This window comes from Trachypithecus francoisi, unplaced genomic scaffold (assembly GCF_009764315.1).
Source record: "Trachypithecus francoisi isolate TF-2019V2 unplaced genomic scaffold, Tfra_2.0 Lachesis_group4, whole genome shotgun sequence".
Taxonomy (NCBI): Eukaryota; Metazoa; Chordata; class Mammalia; order Primates; family Cercopithecidae; genus Trachypithecus; species Trachypithecus francoisi.
The window spans coordinates 34,043,047-34,059,976 of NW_022681469.1; the positions used below are offsets into that span (position 1 = coordinate 34,043,047).

A 16,930-nucleotide genomic window follows, 5' to 3' on the forward strand; every position below is an offset into this window, starting at 1 on the left:
TAACCAAACTGTCACAACTCAATCTCAATCTCTCTGTGTCCCAGTATCCTTAGTGTCCAGCCTCAACCTACATAGCAAGGCTGAACTAGTCGAACTGACACTGCAGCTGCACCCTCCTGCTAATCGCTTACAAAAACGGGCTGTTTTCCTCCCTCTAGTTATTGGAATCAGCTGAAAGCCTGGCCTTCCTGCAGCGCCGAACTACCTCAATAGCCCAAGTAGCTGCCCAAAACAGGCGAGCCCTAGGCTTGTTTACAGCTGAAAAAGGAGGCACTTGTCTCTTCCTTGGAGAAGAGTGCTGCTATTATGTTAGCAAGTCAGGCCTAGTAGACACTAACATTCAAACCCTCAATAAAATAAAAACTGAAATACAGAACCTTAATACCCCAACCTTGCCGGAACCTTCCTTCTGGGTTTTGCCCATATTCCAACAAATGCTTCCATTCCTCATTCCTATGCTAATACTTTGCCTTATTTTATTCTTCATCCCTACGTCCAAATACCAACCATAGGCCCCGACCTTAACAATGCCCCTTAACAGCAGGAAGTAGCCAGACAGACCACAGAGCCCCTTTATCACTATTATCAATAAAAGGTTGGACTGTTTGGACGAACAGAGGCAAGATGGTGCACTTCCGGATTCTTCATCACCAACTTTTCCTGCGTGCACGAAAATGCAGCCGGGGCCCGGGAAGGTGCAGACCAACCGGGCATGCGCCAGGTGACGTCAATCCGAAGAGACCAAGATTTACCTGGTCGCACCTGCGGAACGCCCCCCTCCGACATGCCCGTGCTGCGCCTATTGCCCTCCCACTCCTAGAAAAGCCGCTCCCGGCCAGTGTGCCGTGTGAACTTCCTTAGTCCCCACTCCTGTCAGGACTGCAGGAACTTCGTTGGAGAGCTTCACTGGGCGACTCTCTTGGCCTCCTTTGCTGGAGGCTGACAGACCTCTCCCTACCCACCTCCTTCTCTGAAGCTAGGTGACCAAAAATAAATTTGCAGTTTTGCTCCTACCCTTGCCTACTCGCTGGTTCTTTTGTGCCCGCTCTGGTGGTCTTAGAAAAACAAATCATATAGCAGGCATCTGATAATTATTAGCTAATATTAAATTTGTTTTAAGAAAAAGTATGTTAGAACTTAATATTATTTTTAAAGTTTTTAACACTGTTTATGATAAGGCAATCCTAAATGTCAGTTTTAAGACATTATGCATTTGTTCTGCCTGTAAATGTAAAATAGCTAATTAATTTAACAAAGTATTTTCCCTTTGAATAATAAATGTTTAAATAGAACTTAGCTGGAGACTAGTCAGTCGTGTATTCTGTGAGGTTACAGAAATTAAAATTTTATATTAGTATTCTCAACTTTACAGACAATTGGAAAGCTATTTGTCAATAAGGCTACCAAGGCAGTCATTATTTGGGAGACCAAGATCTGAAGTAATGGGAACCACAAAGAAGTGAGTGTAACATAATAATACAATTTCTTCTGGAGAAATTTTCAGATAACTAATCTGAACAGGCATAAGAGGGAAAGTCAAGAAAATAAGAAAAAACAATGCCTTTTTTAAAACAAACTCGAAAATTATGCAGAGATTTTGACACCCTTTTAATTCTGGGGATATAAAAATTGGAATTTGGGATTCTTTAAGCAGGAAGAGGTCTATGGGAAACATTATGCTTTTAGTTATGATCTCAAGAGGGCCATTCTCTAGTGTAGGGGTAAACTGGAATTAAAATAGCTCTTAAAAATTCTGAAATAATTTCAATTCATATATGGATAAAGGTGACCTTCCCTACTAGAAAATTAGATCCTCTAATCTAATTCTGGAGGAAGAAAACATCATCTCTATCCTCTACAACTTTTCACCAGGTAGGAGCTTTAAAATAACTAATCGTCTTAAAGAAATAGATAAGAAAATGGAAAATTTTACTCAGAAACAAACTAATTAAAAATAACCCACTGGAAATTTTAGAAAATAAAAAATGCAATAAATTAAATTATAAATGTAATAGCTATGTTTCATTAATGATCAGACGCTACAAAAAGATTATTAACTAGGAAACAGATAAGTAGAAAAATAAACAGACTGAAATGCAAAGTTAGAAAAATAATTTGAGCATATGTAAAGAAAATGAGCTTCATAATTAAAAATATCTAATGCATATAATTGGAGTTCAGAAAGAAACAGAAAGAAACAATATTTGAAAATATATTGTGCATAGAATTCTCCAAGACAGAAAAACCAGTCAACAACATCAAACCTGTAAAAGATATCAAAAAGCTTTAAGATCAAAGAGAATAAAGAAAAAACACACACAGACACATTGGCTGTACACTTGCTGAAAAAGAAAGAAAAACTTAAAAGAAGGTAGAAGGGCAAAAAGGACGTTACTTTAACAGGAATGACAGACTATAAGACTGAGAATTCACTTGAGCTGACATAATGTAAGTTGGAAGATGATAAAATGACAGCTTTAAAGTACTGGGGGAAGAAAAGCCAATCTTAACTCCTACAGCCAGTAAAAAAATACCCTTAAAATTGCGGTCTGATGAGGAAATTTTCAGAGAAATGCCTGAGAAAAGTCATTTCAAGAAACACTGTAATAAAAGATATAATAAGGTAGTTCAGAAAGTAGAAGTACAGTAATGTAAAAGGAGGAATAAGCTTGGAAAGTTTGGAATAGAAATGAGGATAAATCTAAATGAATATTCACTGTTCTGAATAACATCTTGTGGAATTTGAAGTATGTTTGTGTATATAAATAAATATATAAATATATAATAATAAATATAATACAATATAATTAATATATATAAACATATGTGTATGTTTATATATATTAATGTAGATTTGCATATAGGTATATGTTTATATTTGTATGTGTATATGTATATAATTAAAACATAAAAACAATAAAAACAATAGCACGAAGCTCAGGACTTAGACAAATAGAATTAAAATATAAGGTTATTATATTGTCCGGAAAGTGGTAAAAATACAAATAAAAAGCGAATTGTGGGCCAGGATCAGTGGTTAATGCCTGCAATCCCAGCACTGGGAGGCTGAGGTGAGCAGGTCACCTGAGGTCAGGAATTTGAGAACAGCCTGGCCAGCATGGTAAAACCTGGTCTCTACTAACAATACAAAAATTAGCCGGGCATTCTGGTGGATGCTTGTAGTCCCAGCTACTCGGGAGGCTGAGGCAGGAGAAGCTCTTGAACCCAGGAGACAGAGGTTGCAGTGAGCCAAGATCACGCCACTGTACCCCAACCTGGGCAACAGAGTGAGACTCCGTCTCAAAAAAAAAAAAAAAAAAAAAAAGAAAGAAAAGAAAAAAAAAGAAAAAGAAAAGAAAAAAAAGTAAACTGTGGAAACTTCTAAGAATATCACTTAAAGAATAATAAATATATGTGTATAGTTTAAAGCTAATAGAAGACTAAAGGGATCCTTAGAAATTATGTGGTTATTCTAAAATAAAAGAAGAAGAAAATAAATGAATAAAACCAAATAGAAAAATAGGGAATGGCAGTATATGTGGCAAAATATAGTATATGTGGCAGCACATATACTAAAAGAAAAACTGGAATGAAAAATAGGGGGGAAACTATAATAGTAGATTTAAATCCCCCATATATCAATACTTATATTGATCATATGAAGATTAAATTGACTATATACTTCAAATGTTTTTAAAAGATTGACAGGCTGGATAGGAAAACAAAACCAAACTGCACTGTTTACAAGGGATACATAATAAGTATGAAAAGACAAAGGACAGTTAAAAGAAAAAGGATTTTAGAAAATACACCATGTAAAGGCTATCAAAAGTAAAAAGTTGACACTAATATAAGACAAACTATATTTCAAGAAAAGGTGAAAAACTGGACAAACGTATGGAAGTAAAGAGTGGAATGGTGATTACTAGAGGCTGCCGAGGTTGAGATAGATGGGGGTGGGAAGAGATGCTGATCAAAGAGTACAAATTTCCAATTAGGATAAACAAATTCTGATGATTTATTGTATAGCATGGTGACCATAGTTAATATTATATATATTGTATATTTTAAAATTGCAAAATTTAGGGAATTTTAAGTATTTCTCACCACAAAGAAATGGTGCATGAGGTGATTTATTTGTTAATTAGCCTTAGGTGATCATTCCACAATGTATGCATGTATTAAAATATCACACTGTACTCCATAAATATATACTATTATTATTTGTCTATTAAAATAAAATAATTTTTAACTCAAGGAAAGAACAACATACTAAAACTCATACAACAGAAAAAAGAAAGTAATAAAACTAAAACCAAAAATCAATGAAATGGAAAACAAACATACAATAAATAAAATCAAGAACATTACAATCATGTTCCACAAAAAGACTAATAAAATGATGAACTTCTGGTAAGACTACTAAAAAAAAAAAAAAAAAGCCGAAGAGGGAAAAAACGAGACAAATAACATATCCCACAAGCACATAAACATTAAAGATAATATCAACTTTATGTCAGTAAGCTTCAAAATTTAAATAAATTGGAAAAATTCTTTAAAAAACTCAATATCCAAAATCTCAGTGGGCCTTTATCTGATAAAGTAAACAAATTCATAATTTAAAACTTAAGAAATAACCAATAGGCATTTGGTTCACACCTGTAATCCCAGCACTCTGGGAGGCTGAGATGGGTGGAGGTCAAGAGTTTGAGACCAGCCTAGCCAACATGATGAAATCCCATCTCCACTAAAAATACGAAATTTAGCCAGGTGTGGGGGCACACGCCTGTAGTCCCGGCTTCTTGGGAGACTGAGGCAGGAGAATCGCTTGAAGCTGGGAGGCAGAGGTTGCAGTGAGCCAAGATCACATCACTGCACTCCAGCCTGGGTAAAAGAGTAAGACTCCATCTCAAAAAAAAAAAAAAAATCTACTTGAAACATAAAATATGGATTTCCACAATCACCATATCAATTAAACATCATAATGGATACTCTTTCCAGTGAAATAAAGCAACAAAATTTTAATATATTTCTCAATTCTAATGTCTTTTTGTGTTGGATTTTTCTGTATGCAATTATGTCATCTGGAAATAATGACAGATTTTTCTTCTCAATTTCTAATACATGTAATTTTTGGCACTTTCCACTGGCTTCTGGTATCATGTGGGGCTTGTTTCTAAAATTAATCCTTTTATCAGACTTTTTAAAAGTTTTTAAATTTTTCGTCTTTTATCTTAGATTCAGGGGGTGCATGCATAGGTTTTTTGGAAAGGTGTATTGCATGATGCTGAGGTTTGGGGAATGACTGAACTTGTCACCCAGGTAATGAGCATTGTACGCAATAGGCAGCTTCTCAGCCCTTTCCCTTCTATCTCTATTCCCCCTCTAGTAGTCCCCAGTGTCTATTATTTCCATTTGTACCATTGTTTAGCTCCCACTTTTTTTTTCTTTTTTTTTGAGATGGAATTTCGCTCTGTCGCCCAGGCTGGAGAGCAGTGGCACTATCTCGGCTCACTGCAAGCTCTGCCTCCCAGATTCACGACATTTGCCTGCCTCAGCCTCCCAAGTAGCCTGGACTACAGGCGCCCACCACCACGCCTGGCTAATTTTTTGTATTTTTAGTAGAGACAGGGTTTCACCGTGTTAGCCAGGATGGTCTCGATCTCCTGACCAAAGGCCAAGGCGTGATCCGCCCGCCTTGGCGTTCCAAAGTGCTGGGATTACAGGCGTGAGCCACCGCATCCAGTCTAGCTCCACTTATTAGTGAGAACATGCTACATTTGGTTTTATGTATCTGCATTAGTTCACTTAGAATAATGGCCTCTATCTGCATCCACATTCCTGCAAAGGACATGATTTTGTCATATGCCTGCACAATATTCCGTGGCGTATATGAACCACATTTTCTTTATTCAATGCACCATCGATGGGTACCTGGGTTGATTCCATATTTTTGCTATTGTGACTTGTGATGAACATATGGATGCGTGTGTCCTTTTGGCAGGGCAATTTATTTTCCTTTGAGGATTTACACAGTAATGGAATTATTGGGTTGAATGGTAGTTCAACCTTTAGTTCTTTGAGAAATCTTCAAAAACAGTGGCTGAACTAACTTAACTTACATTCCCACGAACAGTGTCCTCTTTCCGCCACAGTCTCACCGGCCTGTGCTATTTTTTGCCTTTTAAGCAAATCCATTCTGACTGGTATGAGATGGTACCTCATTGTGATTTTGATTTTTATGTATCTGATGGTTAATGATGATGAGCATTTTTTCATGTTTGTTGACACTTGTATGTCTCCTTATGAGAAGTGTCTGTTCATGTCCTTTGCCCACTTTTTAATGGGGTTGCTTGTTTATTGTTCATTGATTTGTTGAAGTTCCTTATAGATTCTAGATATTAAACCTTTGCTGGACGCATAGTTTGAGAATACATCTGTTAACTTCCTTGATAGTTTCTCCTGCTATGCAGAATATCTTTGGTTTAATTGGATCTCACTTGTCAATTTTTGTTTTTATTGCAATTGCTTTTGAAGACTTAACCATAAATTTTTTTTTAACTTTTGTTTTAAGTTCAAGGATAGATGTGCAGGTTTATTACATAGGCAAACTTGTGTCATGGAGGTTTGTTGCGCAGATTATTTCATTACCCAGGTATTAAGTCTAGTACACATTAGTTATTTTTACTGATCCTCTCCCTCCTCCCAACCTCCGCCCTCCAAAAGGCCCCAGTATGTGTTGTTCCCCTCTATGTGTTCATATGTTATCATCATTTACTTGCCACTTATAAGTGAGAACATGTGGTATTTGGTTTTCCATTTCCTGTGTTAGTTTTCTAAAGATAATGGCCTCCAGCTCCATCCATGCCCCTGCAAAGGACATGATCTTGTTCTTTTTCTGAATTAGTCATAAATTCTTTGCCAAGGCCAGTATTGAGAAGGGTATTTTCTAGGTTTTCTTCTAGGATTTGTATAGTTTGACATCTGACATTTAAGTCTCTAATCCACCTCTAGGTAATTTTTGTATATAGTAATAAGCAGGCATCCAGTTTCATTCTTTTAATATTAATCATAGTTAGAGAGTCTTCAGTAAGGCTGCTCAGAAAACATGTGTCTCCTGAAGTTCGGTGGGGCATGATTGACTGGAAAATCTAATGGGCAGAGACACCAGACAGCTGTGCCAGTGGTGCAAAATGAGCAAAAGAGAGGTTACTGCCATGCTAGGCATTACTTACACCTGGTGCTTGCTTGTGGTAAAAAAGGCATGAGTGTTTCCAATGGACCTGTATGGAACATGTGAAAGAAAACTCAACTGAAGCCATTGTAGATGCTCTATAGGGAAAATATTGATAATGATAATGAATACTTACACCATGGTTCTACCGGATGGATAGATGGATAGATGAGATGGTCTGATAGGCATTATAGATAGAAAGTTTCCTCTCAGCATATCCATGAAATTAGTTCTACTTATTATCATCCCCATTTTCAGATAAAGAAAATGAAGCAAGAGGTATTAAATAACTTGTACAAGTTCACACAACTAGTAAGTGGTAGAACGAGGATCTGAACTCCAGCACCCCAGTTCAGTTATCTTAAGCACCACACTATGCTGGACACACAGAGAAAGTTTAAGTAAAGCAGACCACCAGAAAACCAGGAAGTGAGTAGCAAGAAGGTAGAAGGCCAGGCGGAGAAAATTGCATTACCTGCATCATGAGAATCTATGAAAGTTCACATGAGAGAAAGACCTTTAAACATCTACCAGGCTCTGAAACAGAAAGCTAAGGCAGCCAAAGAAGTCATGTTTTTTGGTCCCAATTTTTATCCCTTATCTCATTTCCAGTTTGACCCTAGAAGATCTTGGAATAAAATATTAGCCTCTTTAGCTTTTCTTTATTCACCCACATGCTTTGCAAAAAAAAAAAAAAAAAAAAAAGTGTTAGTTTTTAAAACAGCTTAACTCATATTTGTCAGATTAATCTCTTATTCTAAGAAGGATTCACATTACTACTTGCAGTTTATCATAATTTGCAAATTTCTAGACTCTGTGGATGTGTGTCCTCGTTACAAAAATGATTATAGTTGGAAACTCGGGATGAATGAGAAAGAGGCCATGAATTTGTGGTTCTGTTTTCCTCCTCACAGTTTTTTCTTTGCAAGACCAATTAAATAAACAATCTGAGTTTCAATTCTAAAAATAAAACACATGCATTTACAGTTGCCCAAATACGTTTTCATTTTCACACATAAAAAGAAATACTACAAGGATTTAATTATAACAAGACTTTGACTTTTGTGGCAATATGATAGATTAGTTAATGTTTGTGTACCTTCTCTAAAGAAAGAAAGAAACTAGGACCCAGCAGGCCAGCCTGAATGCTGTCTAGCAGCTGTCACGCTGGAAATTTGTCGTATGGATTTCATAATAATAGAAATTAGCTGGCAACTCTTCAACACATCAGGCAAAAACACTGCCATTCCTTTTAGAATTTTGTAGTACAGAAGAGAAATGCTGGGGAAATTAATGCAGTCTTATGGAGGTGATAATTGTTAAAGAAAATAAAAGGATTAATAGCAGCCTGTAGTGTGAAATGTACAATTTATTGCAAGAATCCATGAATGAGGGTCTAAAACACTACTTTCAAAGGAATAATACTGAAGGCACTCAACAGCTGCCTTTACTTCATTCTACAGATATTTTAAACTTCAAAGTTTGGCTACTACAAGCGTTAGGCAGACAAAGACTGGCAGGATCCTGTTGGGAAATGATGCACAATGAGGTAGTTACTAAAATTAAGAGCAATGACATTAACCAACAAGGGTTTTTCCAAAGGAAGGATATTCCAAATTATTTTTGGAATGTCAGCCAAAATATCATATGTTACATGAAATCTTCTAACTCTGAATATTAATTATTTAATCTAAAATTTCTCACCAAAAGAATATTTTAAAAAGATGCATTTTCATCGTTTTCCTGACTCTGAGAATAGCTCTAAAAGGAGATAATAAATCCTACTTCAAATACAATTTGTTCCTCTAACATTTGGGGTTTAACCAATGAATTCTATTTATGGATTGATCAAATGGAAACAAAACAATGGAACTCATCTATCAATACTTAGTTCCCTTGTTCTCTCTTGTTTTTATACATCATAATGAAGAGTGACTTCAGCCTGGAACACTCTTTGATTTGAATCTCAGTTTAGACATTCCTTCCTCTACAAATAGTTTCTTGATTCTTCCAAACATTAGAAATTTGTGAGATAATTTTTGGCTGTTATTTTGTTTTTATTTGTCCATAAAATAAATTGGGGCTAATGTTGCCCCAATTCTTTTTTTAACTTTTAAGTTCCGGAGTACATGTGTGGGTAAACATGTGTCATGGGGGTTTGTTCTACAGATTATTTCATCACTGAGGTATTAAGTCTAGTACCCACCAGTTATTTTTCAGTGTCCTCCCCTCCTCCCACCCTCTACCCTCCAATAGGCCCCCGTCTGTCCAGGAGTTCTTATCATGAATATGAAGTATTTGGTTTTCTGTTCCTGCATTAGTTTGCTAAGGATAGAATTTTTATGCTTTCAAAAATGTAGGATTTGTGTAATAATATATTAGAAGAACATAAATGTTTAATATTCTTAATATACTTTCATAATATCATATATTTCTCCTCTCATAGTACTTAGCACACACTGTATTGGATGAATTTATTTAATTTTTCCCTTTTCTAATCTTATAAATGCTGAGAAAGCAAAGAACACTGATATACAGTAAGCTCTCCATAAACACATGGAATGAAATGATAGATAAATTCAAATAGAGTATTTATAAAAATTCACACAGTAAAGTTCTGACTCAGAATAAAATTAAGATTTTGGACAGCATTATGAAAATAAAAGCCAACCAAAGCACCAAAAATCAGAGAAAGATGGCTTACATAAACAAAGCATTTAGAAGATACTTTAAAAATGTGGAAAATAGCAATGAATGTTAACAGTAGATGAAGAACATTCAGAAAGTAAATTTATAAGCAATATGAAAATTGTGCTAGTTATTTTGTCATGATTTTTTTAAAAATATTAAATGAAGCTATCCATTTTGTAAAGGAAGTCAAAAACAGAAATACAGGAATCCAGAACAAAGATAGTGAGTGAGGCAACAGAAGAAATAAAATGTGATCTGTTAGAACTTGGGAAAGAAGTAGAAAGAAAGAAAAATAAATGCAAAAAGGAAAATAAAATTTGAAGGAATGCAAAGGAAAGCAGAAACATATAAAAATATATTGTAGGGGGCACAGATTATAAAAGTTTAAGTGTCAAGCATGAAGAATGGAGATGAAGACACAAATAGGAAAAATTAGAGAGACTGTAATAAATATAGAAGACAGGCAAAATAATAATGGGAGTCTTGAACAAATGAATAAATATTTATACAATTCTAGAAAAATGTTATTAAATACACATACTAGAAGAACACACAGTCAGCTAGAGAAGTGATCCAGAATGATTAATACTGAGTATAGTCATTAGACTTTAACAATACAAAAACAAATAGGAGGAAAAAAATATGGTAGGATTCAAATTTCTCTGTAGCTATAAAAAATATCAGAATAGTATTGAGCAATATCTACAGATAATTAAAAGAGAAAGCGTAAGCTCAGGCTTTATTAAAGCCGGTATATAAAGTATGAAGCCACATTTTGTAGGACAAGCTGCCCTGCAAATGTCATGTACAATAATTCTAGAAATATTGTCTCTATGAACTTTCTTAAAGCTCTATTTAGGGAATTGCCAAAGAAATCATGAAACAAAAAGTCAGTGAGACAGAAATAACCTAATTACAGAACTTCGACTAAAATAAAAATGGAAATGAAAGTGGGTTGAACCACACAATTTCAATTTCCATTGTTTCTTCTTTCCTCCTGCATCTTTGCATTTTCATCTGGAGTTTTTTTTTTTCTGCTTGAAGACCCTTTAGTGTTTTCTTTAGTGCTGTGTTACTGATTACAAATGTTCACAGTTATTGCTTATCCCAAAGTTTATATATTTCATTTTCATTCTCAATGAAATTTTTCACTCAATAAAGGATTTTGATTGGCATTTTTTTCCTGGCAAGAAGTTACCTGTCAGTGATCATTGCTGCTTTAAGTTCGTCTGTCTTCTTTAAATTCAGCTACTTTTAATATTTGCTTGTATTTCTCCTAAATTCTCATTATCTCTCTTCTGTCTCAAAATAATTCCACTTACATATCTTAGACTCTTATTTTTCTGTTTTGAAGGGTCCATGCTCATTCTGGGTATCTTCTTCTGACCAGTATATCATTAATAGTTCATAGATGCTACTCTCAACAGTATCTAATGGGCTGCTAAACCTTTATCACTTATTTCCAAATTTGACTATGATACTTTAGTCCTAAAATTTCAACATTTTATACTTTTCAGTTTTCTGCCAGATTTTCTAGTTTACATTATGTGTCCTTTAACAGAGTAAAATTGTTATTTTAGGGGTTTTGATAGATGAGCACCTGGAGGCCTGTGAATCTTTTCTGATGCTTGTTTCTGCTGGGTTTTGTTCAGTTAGTCTTTCCCCTTTATATACCTGGATATCTTGGATACTTTTACATTACAGACCTTGTATTTGCAAAACTGGCTGCATAAATAATTTTACTTGACCTAAGATAGTGTTACTTTCCTCTAGAGATGATTTATCTTTTGTTTCTGCCAGAGCAATATACACATGGGATTGATTACTTTTATCTGCTTTCAGAAACTGAAATGTCCCAAAGCTGACTTGAGAGTTTGCAAGGGTGTTTATCTGTCCAGTTGACCTTTACTTTTGGGTTGCAGCTTCTTGGAAGCCCTCCTCAAAGCTACAGGTATCCATCAGAGCCAAACTCCCCTTGCACACAGATTTCTGCCCTGGTGATCTGTAATAGAATTAGAGTTGGATTCTTTCCTGATGCACTTCACAACTAATAACTACCAGCAGAGATTCAATTATAAAAATAAAGAAGTTATTGAAGTACTGAAGGAAACTACGGAGAACTTTTATATAAACTTAGAGTGGAAAAAGATGATCTAACCATGACTTGCGATTCAGAACTCTCACAGAAAGGACTGATAATTTTTGCCATATAAAAAACTTTAAGAAAAACCTTTTTGCACATCAAGAGATACCATAAATTCAAAGAGCAACCCAGAAAAAAATATTTATAATTCTGTCGCAGACAAACATGGACTCTTGCTAGAATTTATAAATCTCTAAAAAAGAGAAACAATGAAAAATGGGCAAGGGTTACAGAAATACAAAAAAAATGCAAGCAGTCTTTAAACACAAACAGATGCTCAAACTAACTATTAATGAAAAAAACAGGAATTAAGCCTACTCTGAGGTGCCGTTTTATTTTAACACATTGGCAAAAACTGAAAAGTTCAAGAAAACACTCCATCAGTGAGGCTATGGGAAAACAGGTTTTCAAAATTGCAGAAATATTTCACACAACAATCCAACATATGACATATTTCTCACATATACTTGCATAGGTGAAAAATGATATACAGGTTGAGTATCTTGAATTAAAAAATCTGAAATGGTTAAAATCCTAAATTTTTTGAATGCCTGTGTGGAGACTGAAAGTTTGCTGTTGTCTGTTGTTGCTGTTATTCAAAAGCAAGTATTCTGATGATGCTACTGTGCTGCTTTGTTACCCTGAACACATCATTTTTTCACTATATGAAGAGTATGTCATACATTTCACTGTTAAGTACTTATGTGGGAATAAGAGTAAGACAATGATTACTTTATTGTTAGCATGTAAAATCAGAGTCAGGAATGATAGCAATCACAGATTGTTCACAAACGTGGCTGAGACAGTGACATCTTCGCTTTCTGATGGTTCAGGATACACTAACTTTGTTTCATGCACAAAATTATTTAAAATGTTGCATAAGATTACCTTCAGGCTATGTATAGAAGGTGTGTATTAAACATAAATGAATTCATATAAAGACTTGGGTTTCCCAAGATATTTCATTAGGCATATGAAAATTTCCAAAATACAAAATACGAAACACTTCTGGTCCCAAGCATTTCAGATAAGGTATACTCAACCTGTGTATGCACAAGCTTATTTATTGCAGCATACTGTCTAATAGCAAAAATTCACATTTGTAATATTGAAATGTGCACCTGTATGAGACAGATCAAGTAAATTATGATTACGTTATGTGAACTCAGATCATTGTTTTTACTTTCATAGATATACCACAGGCCTAACATTTTTATTTATATATATATAATTATTGTATATAAAATTAAATGCTTAATAACAATATACACTAAAATTAAAACAGTAACATAAATTAACACAAACCCTATAAGTAAGAAAACAAAAACTTTTGGAAGCATTCCACGTTGACTTTGTGTATTTCTGTACAAACAGGAAGAAAAAGGGCTTTGTCAAGAAAAGGAGAGAATGAGAAAGAGGTTCTCTTGGAATATATCATCCAATAATGTGTTTTAGGAGAGCATATGAGTGATGTGGCATATTTTATAAGCCTTTCAATAATAGAAAATAATTGAATTCCCTTCAGAATCAAATGACAAATTTGGAGGAAATAAAATTCTTACATCAAAATATTTTTCCTTCAAACTTCCAAAGAAAAGACCTCTGCCACACCCAAGACTAGACCAGGTTACATACATATACTTACACACACACACACATACACACATACACACACACACTCACAAACACACCCCTTGCATTTCACCTTCTGTTGCAATATCATATATATAATTATTTCACTATGGAGTGGCTTCTCCACCATCCTGCAAATTCCATAATAATGAAGAATGTGCCTATTTTATTTGCATCTTTTTCATGTAGGTTTGTGTCAGATACAGATTAAGTGTACAATAAATGAATAAATGAGCAAATGAACAAATTCAAAGAAATCCATAAAAAGTCTATGTGTTTTTCTTTATTTTCTCTGCTATTTATAATTAAAGCAAAAGTATATAAGGAAAGGTACATTTTGCTTTGTAGTGGATACGCTATATAGTCTAAGCATATGCTTAAAGGGTTTTTTAATTCTATTTTGAATTTAGTACAAATCTGTCTGTTCATGAAGCGTTTTACAGTCTGTTTTTGTTTGGTTGGGTTTTTGTTGTTGTTTTTTGTTTGTTTGTTTGTTTGTTTCTTGAGACAAGGTCTTGCCATGTCACCTTGGAGTGACATGGAGTGCAGTGACCCAATCACGGCTCACTACAGCCTCGACCTCCTGGGCTCAAGGAATCCTCCTCCCTTAGCCTCCCAAGTAGCTGGGACCACAGGTGCACATCACCATGCCCAGCTAATTACCCTGTCTCTACAGTCTGTATTATAGAACTTTGGATTCCAAGGGTAATTATGTCCATTATTAATGCAAGATTTTGGGCAAAAGTGTAAATAACAATAATAGCTAACACAGAGTGCTCCCTTTTGTGTCAGATACCTTTCCAGGAGCTTTATTAAACATACAAGTTAATTCCAAATTAATTCTGTGATGTTATGTTAATTTTATATCGATGAGTCATCTGAAACAAGCAGAGGTTAAGAAAGTTGTCCAAAGTAAGGAAGCCATGTGGGAGAGAAGATACTCTTTTTTTTTCAACGTTCAGTTTCCTTTAATGACCCCCGTCTCCCTGAAGGGGCAGATGCAGGCAGCTAGGCGTTGGCAAGAGATGTTCACTTGAAGACAGTGCCTTGATTGAAGTCTTGGCCAACATGCTGGAAGGCCCCCTCCCAGGAAAAGTACTCTCGAACTTTCACTATGGATATATTTGGATTCCAAGTGTCTCCTCACTGCCAGGATCCAGTTTCCTCCGTATGTATGATTCATAGTCCACCTGCCAATTTGCACTCAGAGGAAAGGCAAGCTCCTGGCTTCAGAAGACCCAGACTCTAGAAATGGAGCTGCTATTGTTGGTTCCAAAGGGGATGAAACTGGTGAAGGCATTCTTCCTCAGCTTGCCAGTCGCTGGAACATTCCAGTGATGAGATTGCAGCTCATGAAGATCTGACTGAGTGAGTTCATCAGGGCAGCGAGCCTCTGAGTATCACTGGGACTAGACATCCTCATCAAAGTGCTCCCAAAAATATGGCAGTGCCACAGGGAGTGTGTCCTTGTTGGAGTCCTTGCTGCTTAAATTCATCCAACATGGCCAGGTGCGGCAGCTCACGCCTGTAATCCTAACACTTTGGGAGGCCGAGGCTGGCGAATCACGAGGTTAGGAATTCGAGACCAGCCTGACCAACATGGTGAAACCCCGTCTCTGCTAAAAATACAAAAAATTAGTTGGGCGTAGCGGTGGGCGCCTGTAATCCCAGCTGCTCAGGAGGCTGAGGCAGGAGAATTGCTTGAACCGGGGAGGTGGAGGTTGCTGTGAGCCGAGATCATGCCACTCACTGTACTCCAGCCCGGGCGACAGAGTGAGACTCCGCCTCGATAAATAAATAAATAAATAAATAAATATTCATCCAACACAAAGATACTCTTGGGCAGGTGAGCGGAGGGGTCCTTGGCCTTAGGCTCAGTGGCCAGCACCCGCTTACATTCATCCATCACCTCCTCAGAAGGAGGGGCAGCACCTTTTTCTTTTCCTTCCACTCAGCCTGGGGCTCTGCTTCTCTTCCTGTGAACCCTGCTTTTTCTGTGGGGTGTCCTTTTTAGGTTGCCTCTCGGTAAACTTTTTAGCATCAAACTGGGCCATCTTCTCACACAGTTTCACTTCCCCCAAGACAGCCGGGAACTGAGACTGGTTAATGCAGGTGAGGGACCAGCGGTTATAACATGTAATATATGTAAATAAATAATATAATATATTATTTTAATATTTTAAAATATATTACAAATATTTTCTATTTTGTATACAATATATAATTTACATATAGATAAAATGACCCACATTTTATATATAATTATATATTATAATAATGATGTATATTATAAATATAATAAAATATATTACAAAATTGTGAAAGGCTTGGTAGACAGAAGGTTCTAGGACCTGCTTATACAGCCACAACAGGGTGCAGACGACTGTGATGTCAGCCAGTCACTCATTCACCCATCAGAAACGTCTTCATCTTCAAGTGAGCGTCCAGCAGCCCCAGAATTCGCCTCACTTCCTCCTTTGCATTCTGAGTGGCCTGCTTGTTGTGGTGCCTGATGCTCATGTTGGGGAACACCCAGGTCCTGGCTGGGGGCGCTCTACCGCTATCGGCAAAGCTCACCCACTGCGCCACCTAGGCTACTGCTTCGGGTGTACTTCCCTGCAGCAACTCATTGCTCCATAGTAGGTAATGGCATTGCTCTCAAACACACAGAACCCACAATCACCCTCAAATGCTGGATACTTGCCAGCAGGAAATTTGCAGAGAAATTCAGGGGTGCGATTGGTTTGGCCAAAGTGGAAGTGGGGTGGTACCGACAGCGCATGGACCTGAGCCCCGCTGTACTAAGCAGCAATGAGGGCCCTGAAGGCCCTCCAGTTTTCAGGATATGTGTACAGGGTCCCAGCTGCCATGGTGATTCCACAAAGAAAGGGACAAGAAGAGATTCTTTCTGAGGTTTAAGATACATACCATCTATACGTACTTAAAATATATATTCATATGCATAGAAAAGACATGTAAAAGAAGTTCAGCAGAGGCTACTTCCCCAGAGGACTGCAGGACTTAGGATCTACAGTGAGAGGAGGATTAATATTTTACTATAAATGTTTATCTTTGTGCTGTTTGAAAGGTTTACTATGTGCATATGTCATATTGTCAGTTAAAAGAAGAGACAGAGCAAATCCTACCTACCCTGAAATGTGGTTTTGTTCCACTTGGCAAGAAATGCCAAATAAAGGGAGGAAAGCCAAGGCCCAAATTGTCAATATCAT

General features: G+C 36.3%; 1 pseudogene; it reads right to left on the reverse strand.

The window, feature by feature from the left end:
- Nucleotides 1–14,502: 14,502 nt before the first annotated feature.
- Nucleotides 14,503–16,570, reverse strand: LOC117073063 (annotated as a pseudogene).
- Between the last annotated feature and the right edge of the window lie 360 nt (nucleotides 16,571–16,930).